This window comes from Myxine glutinosa, chromosome 10 (assembly GCF_964187855.1).
Source record: "Myxine glutinosa chromosome 10, kmMyxGlut1.1, whole genome shotgun sequence".
Classification (NCBI taxonomy): domain Eukaryota; kingdom Metazoa; phylum Chordata; class Myxini; order Myxiniformes; family Myxinidae; genus Myxine; species Myxine glutinosa.
This window is the reverse complement of record NC_136270.1, coordinates 71,457,026-71,467,852: the sequence shown is the minus strand read 5'-3', so window position 1 is coordinate 71,467,852 and position 10,827 is coordinate 71,457,026.

Here is a 10,827-nt window from a genome sequence, read left to right as displayed (position 1 = left end):
TGGTCGACGTCAAACGACGTCGCCTTGTCAACGCCGAGACCTTCAGCTCCCTGGCGTGCACGATGAGCAGCTCCGCACCGACCGAACTGGTGTGCGCCCTCCCGACGGCGAACGAGTTCGCTCGCCTGCTCGTGGAATTCCCAGCCCTCACACGGCCGACGTTTTCGGCCGTCGCAGTGCGGCATGGGATCGAGCACCACATACACACTACGGGCCCGCCGGTCTAAGCCAGGGCTCGCCGCCTCGACCCGGCCAAGCTCACCGTGGCAAAGGCCGAGTTCGACGCGTTGGAGCACCTCGGCATCGTGCGGCGCTCCAATAGCGCGTGGGCCTCACCACTGCACATCGTGCCAAAGCCGGGGGGCGGATGGCACCCGTGTGGCGACGACCGCCACCTCAACGAGGCTACCACCCCCGACAGGTACCCGATCCCGCACATCCAGGACTTTTCCGCCCGTTTGGCGGGACGGGTCATATTTTCCAAAATTGACCTGATACGGGGATACCACCAGGTACCTGTCCGGGCGGCCGACGTCCCGAAGACGGCCGTCATCACGCCGTTCGGCCTGTTCGAATTTTTGAGGATGCCGTTTGGCCTCAAGAACGCGGCCCAGGCATTCCAGCGCTTAATGGATGGCGTGCTGCGCGACCTGCCATTTCTTTTCGTCTATCTGGACGACATCCTCGTCGCCAGCACGTCCCGCGCCGAGCACCTCCTCCACCTCCGAACACTGTTCGGTCGCCTCAGCGAGCACGGCTTAATTGTCAACCCGGCCAAATGCCACTTCGGCAAGATGACCGTTGACTTTTTGGGCCACCGCATCACCAAGACCGGGGCCGTGCCGCTGCCGATCAAGGTCGAGGCCATCACCACGAGTTAAAATACAGCACGTTCGACCGCGAGCTGCTCGGTCTATTCCTGGCTGTTCGCCATTTCCGACACCTCCTGGAGGGCCGCCCGTTCAAGGCTTTCGTCGACCACAAGCCGTTGGTCTACGCAATGGCCAAAGTCACGGAGCCGTGGTCGGCCCGCCAGCAGCGCCACCTCTCCGCCGTGTCGGAATTCACCACAGACATCCGGCACGTCGCCGGCAAAGACAACGCCGTGGCCGACTGTCTTTCTCGGGCCAGCGCGAACGCGGTCCACCTCGGCGTGGACTTCGCGCTCATGGCGGCCGACCAGACCACCGACACCTCAGTGCAGGCCCTCCGGGCGGCGGACATGGGCCTCCGCCTGGCCGACATCCCCTTCGCGGGCACCGTCCTGCTCTGCGACGTCTCCCAGGGCCAGCCTCGCCCCATCCTGCCCGTTTCCTGGCAGCGCCACATCTTCGCCTCCATCCACGGCCTTTCTCACCCGGGCCGGAAAGCTTCTCAGAAGCTGGTGTCGGCGCATTTCGTCTGGCACGGCCTTCGACGGAATGTCCGCGACTGGGCCAACGCCTGCACGGCCTGCCAGCGGGCCAAGGTCCACCGCCACACCCAGGCCCCGCTAGCACCTTTCACCGTGCTTGCACGGCGTTTCGACCACATCCACGTGGACCTGGTGGGTCCCCTGCCCCCATCGCGGGGGTTCACCCACCTGCTCACCATTGTGGACAGGACCACCAGGTGGCCGGAGGCCGTGCCCCTCACCTCCACCACCACCGTCGACATGGCGCAGGCGTTCATCGCCACCTGGGTCGCGCGCTTCGGCGCACCAGCGGACATCTCGTCCGACCGCGGCCCACAGTTCACGTCCGAACTTTGGGGCGCGGTCGCCCGCTCGTTGGGGGTCACACTGCACCGCACCACGGCCTATCACCCCCAAGCCAACGTGTTGTGCGAGCGGTTTCACCGCTCCATGAAGGCCGCACTCATGGCCGGCTTTCAGGACGACGGTTGGACCGACCGGCTGCCGTGGGTCCTTTTGGGCCTCCGCACGGCCCCCAAGGAGGACCTCCGGGTGTCCGCCGCCGAGCTCGTCTATGGCCAGCCGCTCCGCGTCCCGCGCGAGTTCGTGCCCGACGCTACCAGTCCCTGGTCCGCCGCACACCAGCGCTCGGACCTCCAGGAGGCCGCCCGACGATTTGCCCCCGTGCCAACGTCCCGCCACGGTGGCCCCCAGTCCTACGTCCCCCCTGCGCTTCACACAGCGGAGTACGTCTTTGTGCGTCATGACACGCACCGGGGGCCACTCCAGCCACCGTACGACGGGCCCTTCCGGGTCCTGCGACGGGGCGACAAGTCCTTCGTCATCGACGTCGGCGGCCGGTCGGACCGGATCTCTGTGGACCGCCTCAAACCGGCGCACGTGGACGTCGACCGACCACCACGGTTGGCCCTTCCTCCTCGGCGAGGCCGCCCTCCGTCCACAGTTCCCCCTGCTCGACCACCCACCACCAGATCGGACCCCCCCCCCACAACCCTCCAGGGGTCGCTTTGGCCGGGTCATCCGGACCCCCCTTAAATTGACCCTGCCGGTGCAGGTCGATTCTGGAGGGGCGTGTGTAGCGCTTCCCGCTGAATGTACACAATCGCCTTGCACCTGCCAGGACGCGGCCAGGGCGCGATCGCCACGCCGGGCTCGTCCGGACGGGCCCAGACGCGCCTCTCCTGGGCATGCCCGGACTCGCTGTTCCCGGGCACGCCCGAACCTCCCGGGCACGCCCGGTCTCGTCTTTCCCAGGCATGCCCGCTCTCGCCTTTCCAGGGCTCGCCCAGAGCGCCCGGGCATGCCCAGCCTCGACTTGCCAGGCCGCGTCCAGGACGCCCGGGCATGTCCAGACTCGCCTTTCCAGGGCTCGCCCAGAGCGTCCGGGCATGCCCGCTCTCGCCTTTCCAGGGCTTGCCCAGAGCGCTCGGGCACGCCCAGCCTCGACTTGCCAGGCCGCGTCCAGGACGCCCGGGCATGTCCAGACTCACCTTCCCAGGACTCGCCCTTGACACCCGGGCATGCCCGGTCTCGGTTTTTCCCGGGAAAACGCCCCGGCATAAATGTGTATATATATTGCTGCCCGATAAACGGGCTTGTGAGAATACCTGAGCTGTTTTGTTTCAATAAAGCAACTCGGACGAATTCCGTCTTTGGTCGCGTCAATTCTTTCGACTCACGTTGGAGCGCAGCTCCTTCACAGGTGTATTTGCTGAAGTTAAGTGTAATAAACGTACATCTTGCCATTATTTCCTCAAAACCTCATTCCATCTGAGCTGAATAAAGATGAATAAAACTGGAAATACAGTATCAGTAACAGAGAGAATTAAAAAGCATCTGAAAATGCAAAGCCCGTTCAAGTCCGCTTTGTATTTAAACTTCTTTTTCCGTATGCAAACATGTTGAAAAAAGCCCCCAAAAAATACAAATAAATTGACGATTTTAGACGACCTTGTCGTTTCGACCTAAAACAATAGGCTTCAGTGACCTCATATGCAAATGCTGCTCAAATTTCAAATCAGATGGAAATTGACAATTTTGTGACCTTGACCTTTGACCTTTTGACCTCACAACAATCGGCTTCCAGCGTTTTATTGGTGAACCAATTCAGAGACCCAATATATATATACATATATACTCGTATACATTTATATTGTCGTGTGCCTACCCTGTAGTGAACACCGCAGAGCGACACAGATGACCAAACGAGCTTTACTCCAAGCTGTTCAATCCAAAAATGACGGTATTCTTTACACGCGCGAGGGAAAGGGGGTTGACAAACTTACCTGGGCAGCTTCCACCCGACGTCTTCGCACCTGGATAATCAATTAACTCAAACCGACATGGAATTAAAATGTACAAATAAACAGGTTTAATGAAAATAAATCCCAGCAAGCAAGAAAATGCGCGATAAGACTAATATCCTTAATGGGACGTCCCTACATAGTCCAGTCAATCTAACTAATTTTATGGCTCAATCCACCACTAATTGCAACAGAACTTTTTTCACTGCTATGCATTTCAGAAATGTCCCCTTCGCACCATACTCAAAGTATACCAAAATATATTTGGTGGAAAGCCGTTAAATTTGCATTATATACAAATAATCTGCCACCATTGAAAAAAATACAGAATTTCCACTGTAACTTTGTATCTAAGCATCCAATCATAGCAAATGAAGTGTTTCGACCCATGTTTTCAGTGTTGATGATTATGAAAAGTTCATTTCTGGATCAATTATATGTATACAATTCAATGAAGTATGCATATTTGATGTCGCCATTATAAAAAAAAAAAATCGATTTTCTGCAATAAATTTGTATTCAAGCATCCAATCATAGCAAACGAAGTATCTAGACCCTTCTTTTCATGATCATTGGATATGATTAGCACATTTCTGGATTAATTACATGCACACAATTATGCAAAAATTCAAATTAGCTATCCTCGTTATATGAAACTGCCATTTAACTTTGTGCATGTTTTCGATTTTGTTGCACAGTACTGTATCTAAGGGGTTTGTGGTGTGACTGATGAACATTGACAAGGGCATGTTCTACTATAACAAGAGTTTAGTGGTGGCCAGGAGGCTCAAATTTTCAGGGTTAGTGTATTCATAAGGCAATCTCAAGAGCTGTACGAGGACATCTCTTGGTGGATGCTGCCCTCAATACGATGCTGGTAGCGAATGCCTACAACCTCCCCCTGCCAACATATTCCGATATGGACCAACTGGAGAGAACAGCAGAGAATCCTTCTGAGGAGTCACACATGATACATGAACAGATGGAACAGGATGTGGAAGATGACGTCATCCAGGAGGATGATGAGGAGAACGCTCAATAACAAAACAAAGGCTTGTTTGAAGCTGGTGAACTATTTGATCGTTTAATGGTAGATCCAAGTGTTGCTGATGAGGTGTCTTCCTCAGAAGTTCTCAGGCGCATCTCTGAGAAGCTGACGGAAGAAAATAACTCGATGAATGATCTACGAACAGCACGCCTCTGGCTGCAATATATGGATATGGTAGAGATCTTACGGAAATTAATAAAAGCTGAGTGTATGGGTAATTGGAATCTGCACCGTCAGGCCGTACATGATATGCCTCCGTACTTTGCAGCATCAGGGCATCATCTGTACACAAAGTCTGCATACTTGTACTTTCAAATGATGAAACAACTTGAAAAGAATCACCCAGAAGTGTATAGGAGTTTCATGAATGGACTTCATGTCGTCAGAAGAAGTGAACGTTATTGGGCTGGCCTATCAACCGACCTCGTGATAGAACAAGCGCTCATGAAGAGCATGAAGACCAGTGGTGGCTTAACTGGAGGCAGAGGAATGACCGAGATACAGAGATTGATATGGTTACTGGCAATGCCAGCCTGTGCTGAAGTGAATTGTGCCTTGCAGGAGCTCACAGGTGTGACCTATGATACCAGTGAACAGCACAAGGACAATTCCAAATCAAGACAACAACGTGATATAAAAGACACATATGAACTGCTCGGAGCCTTCAAGGAATGGAACCGTTTCAGCAGTGAACCATCTCTACATAGTATTGTGAGTGGCGTTACTGCACATGACACAGTGAATGTTGATAACGCGAGATCTGTGGGGGTAAAACTATACTACATTCCATGGTTGGGAAGAGTGTGTCCGACTATTCATTCCAATGCAAAAAACAAGCAGTCACACTTGGGTCAAAGACAGCTGTTGTCATTGATGGAGACTCAGTGCAAGTTGATCCACAGTTGCTTTTCCAACGACTCAGCGTAATTGCCACTGGTGAAACACAAGAAGATCCAGCATCATTGTTCAAGTATGAGCTCTGTAGTCATCCTCCTGCACTCTTCGACCCCCTCGGGTCTTCTTAGGAAGCCAAATAAACCAGCGCTTGGTGATGCAATTTGGAAGTTATTAAACATGATCAATCAGATCCAGCTGGTGATGTCCACTATGTGCTTGATGGAGGTGCCCTCCTGCAACGTCTGCCATGGTCACGTGGGCAAACTTTCGAAAGAATATGTCACACATATTATATTACTTATGTGATAAGCAGGTATGGGAAGGCAACAATTATCTTCGACGGCTACGAGGATGGTCCCACGATCAAGGATGCTACACGTTGGAGACGGGTAGGAAGCTGCATAGGACCAAATGTCACTTTCTCTGGTCAAACAGTTCTGAAGCTGAAGAAGAATAAGTTCCTAGCAAACACAATCAACAAACAACGCTTCATGTACATCCTAAGTGACTCCCGAGAGAAGGCGGGATGTCTGACAATTCATGCCAAGGGGGATGCTGATGTTCTGATTGTCCAGACTGCAGTGGAATCTGCAAAGACAATAGATACAGTTCTTGTTGGTGACGACACAGACCTACTGATTCTTCTTTGCCCCCATGCCGACATGCAAGGGAGGGACATAATTTTCAAGCCTGAGCAAAAACTTAACGCAAAGAAACGTCGAATATGGAACATCAAAAAGACCAAGTCAACCTTGGGAATGAATGTCTGTAACAGAATGCTATTTGTACTATTTGTACACGCCCTGCTTGGCTGTGACACAACATCCAGCACGTATAGCATTGGCAAAGCTGTTGCCCTGAAGGACATCCAAAACAACGTCCAATTCATGAAACATGCCGACCTGTTCAGTGTTCACCCAGGAAGGAGATGCACCAAAGGATGATATAGTTGCAACAGGGGAGAAGGCCCTTGTAGGCATGCACAATGGAAATCAAGATGAAAGTATTGATGCCCTACGATACAAGCGTTTCTGTGAGAAGGTTGCGAAAAATACCAAATATGTTGAGGCCCAGAACTTGCCACCAACATCTGCGGCTACAAGGTATCACCGTCTGAGAGTGTACTTCCAAATTCAGGAGTGGAAAGCAAATGTTAGACAATTGAAACCAGATGAATGGGGATGGAAGATCAGCGAGGGTCAGTTACTCCCAGTGCAAAGTGATCTGCCACCAGCGCCACCAAAACTTACTGAGATCTTCAGATGTAACCGCAAAGCAGGGTGCAGCACCACTAAATGTATATGCAAGAAGCATGGCCTTGACTGCTCATGGATATGTGGAGAGTGTAAAGATTTGAGTTGTGCTAACTCATCAAGACTGGAGCTAGATGACAAGTGATATCCAACAACTGGTAAATCATCCAGAATTGTGCTAATCATATTCAATGACCCTGAAAACATGGGGTTGGACACTTAATTTCTCATGATTGGATACTTAGATACAGAATTACTGTGGAAAATAGATCTTTCCTAATGGCGGCAGCTAATTTGCATATTATGTAAATTTGACACCTTTCCACCAAATTAATTTTGGTATACTTTTAGTATGGTGTTTAGGTTATATTTGTGAAATGCACTGCAGTGAATTTTTTTTTGTTGTGATTAGTGGTGAGTCAAGCCACTACTTTGACTGGACTTATACAGACCCGGATACAGACAAAGGGAAATATAAAAGAAGAAAAATAAGTAATAAGTGTTTGTCATTTATTGTGGGCACTTAGCTCCGAGTTGCTCTTGAACCCCATCAGGAATCGTAAAAGATCGTTACAGGCCTCTACGCCCTTGCGCGCGAAACCGCAGGCTGCACTGACCGTGGATGCGAACTAGGCCTCGCTGCACGGTATGCTCACTCCTGGCTCCGTGAGAGAGGTGAACAGGCCATACCCGCTCGGTCACTCCAGCCGCGCTTGCCCTCACGATCTCGTTCAACAACACCAAAGCCATACGATGCAAGGAAGTCTAGAGCCTCGACCATTCGTTGTCAAAACCAGGACTCGAGAGACAGAGAAAAAGAGCGGAAATCACGCCAGAGTGAGGGAAAGCCAAGAGGAGAAAATGTCGGGCATAGCGGTCCTTTATACTCAAGGCTCTGACGTCATCTGTGCCTGCTCCACCAATCCCATAGTCCCATCTTAGCCATTCTTGCGCCAATCAATCCGGGACCGATCACTGCTCTTTGGGGTGTGGCCCCACGGCCCTGCCTGTGCCTGTGTGCTCACCAGGTCGGTGTTATCAGCGGTAGTGCTCAATGTCCTGCTTCTGGTTGCTTTTTATTCAGGGTGCTAAAATGCGCGATTTCCTGGCTAGGTGTGTGTGCTGCCTGTGTCATTAGGAACAGAGGAAAAAATAACAGAGGCCATTACATACAGGGGATTATTTACCCATAATCCCTAACTAATTAACATAACCCCACCCCTCATGGTGGGAACAAAGATACACTCTCCACGACATACGGTCTCCCAGATTCCTACTTAAGATACATAAGGGACTCTTCTTCGTCACAAAAGTCGGAGCACACTATCTATGCAATAGGCCAGAGAGCACACCTGGACTAAGGTATTGCCTACCCCTCACAAATGTAACAATATATATATATATATATATATATATATATATATATATATATATATATATATATATATATACATAATTATATATATATATATATATATATATATACATATATATATATATATATATATATATATATATATATATATATATATATATACATATATATATATATATATATATATATATATATATATATATATATACATATATATATATATACATACATATATATATATATAATATATACACTACTCAAAAGAAGTTAAGGGTCAAAAATATTTGTGCATATAAATATAAGCTAACGAGCTAAAATGGTGACGACTAATGACAAAATAATTTTTTGATGGCTCACGAACAGAAAACACAAAACAAAAACTTTTGATTAGACACTAGTTTATTACCCTGATGAAAAAAAGTCATGCACCCCCCAAAATGATGTTCACACAAGTCGCAGAAGCTTCAGTAACTGGTGTAGCCACCGTTAGCATTCACACATTCTTGACAACGTTGGCGCATGCTGTTCATCAGGCGTTGGAAATAACGTTGAGGGATCGCTTGCCATTCTGCGACTAATCGCTGAGCCAGTTGCCGGAGGTTGACGGCAGGGACGTGATGTGATCGAACTCGCCGCCCTAGTTCATCCAACGCATGCTCAATGTGTGACAAGTCGGGTGAATATGCAGACCAATCCATGTGCTGAACGTTCTGCTGCTGCAGGAAGTCGGTCACAACCCTGGCACGATGAGGTCTTGCGTTGTCGTCCTGGAACCAAGCTCCTGGTCCAATCCGCTGCAGAAGTGGAATTACCAGAGGTTGAAAAATCTCATTAAGATAACGCTGACCAGTCAAATTTCCATTGACGACGTACAGAGGGGTTCTGTGGTTCATGGATATCCCCGCCCACACCATCACACTTCCTCGTCCAAATGGTAGACGTTGAGCAACGTTGAGATCAGCAAATCTCTCTCCTTGACGACGATAAACATTTCCCCGGCCATCATTGAACTGGAGCGAGAAGCGTGACTCATCTGTGAACATTGTCTCTGCACACTGACCACGGTTTCCACCGGATATGACGTCTGCACCAATCTCGGCGAGCCCCTCTGTGACACTCAAGTAGCGGTGGTCGGACGGCAGGACGCCGGCATCACAAACCTCGGTCTCGCAGACGATTCCTAATGGTCTGGTCGGACACGTTGGTGCCCCTGGCAGCTCGGAGTTGATCCCAAAGATGCCCTGCGGTCACAAAGCGCTGTTGCAACGCCGTTATCATCAGGAAGCGGCCTTCTCGTGCTGTTGTTGATCGGGGTCTTCCAGAACGGGGGCGATTCTGAACAGCATTAGTTGTCCTGAAACTCTGCCAGAGTCTGCCGATAACGCCTCGGCTTACATTTAGACGCTGAGCCACAGTTCTCTGAGTTTGTCCATCTTGTAGCCAGCCAATGGCCCTTCCCCTGTCTTGGATGCTGAGTTGTCGTCGAACCATCTTCAAATTTCAAGTGATGATGAATGGAAAATGCTCAGCCATTTTATTGCTAAAATTGGCATGCATGGAATGACACTCATGCAAAAACACGTGCAAATGGTGCATGAGGTGTCACAATGGGTGTTTCGAGGCAGTTTGTCAGTTGAGTCTGACTAAGTTCGGGCTTCAAATCCATGAAAAGGAAATCTGGGTTAACTTAAAAAGTTTCTAAAGATAAGTGCAATGATTGCATGTCCCATAATAACGTGATGTCTATAGTCCAAATGACAACCCAAAGGGGGATATTCTAACCCTATCTGGCTTAAAATGACATACTTACAAAATTGATCAAAAAATTTCCTTTGACCCTTAAATTATTTTGAGTAGTATATATACATATATATATATATATATATATATATATATATATATATATATATATATATATATATATATATATATATATATATATATATATATACAGCAATACCCCGTTTTACACCATTTCGACCTACGTCAAATCCGACTTTACGCCACTCTTCTAGAGTAAATTTCAGTTCAGCGAACGTCATTATGTGCGACTTTACATCACTCCTACATCATAATAGGAGGACGTGGAAAAAAATATTTAAAATAAAAAAATAAAATAGTACATAAAAATTAACAATAAAACAAGCTAAAAAAACAATTTAAAATACAATAAAAAGCACATTAAAAATATTTTTTTTAAAGTACGTACAGTATACGTACGCGTAGCTGCTGGTTCTCATTCAAAACAAATGCAATGTAATAGGTCTATAACTTGAGAACAGGTGAAGTGATCTAATTCAAACTTAGTACAGTTACAGTCACGTGAAAAAGTAAGTACAACCCCATGTAAAGTTTTGACTTTTTCAACATATTTCAACATACAGCTATTTGATCTTCATTTCAACAATATTGACAGATAAAGGTGATATAATATAACAAATATCATCAAACATTTACATTTTGTCATCCATGGTATAATTTAAATAAACATAAATGCAAATTTCGCATGTGGAAAAAGTAAGTACACCCTTGGCTCC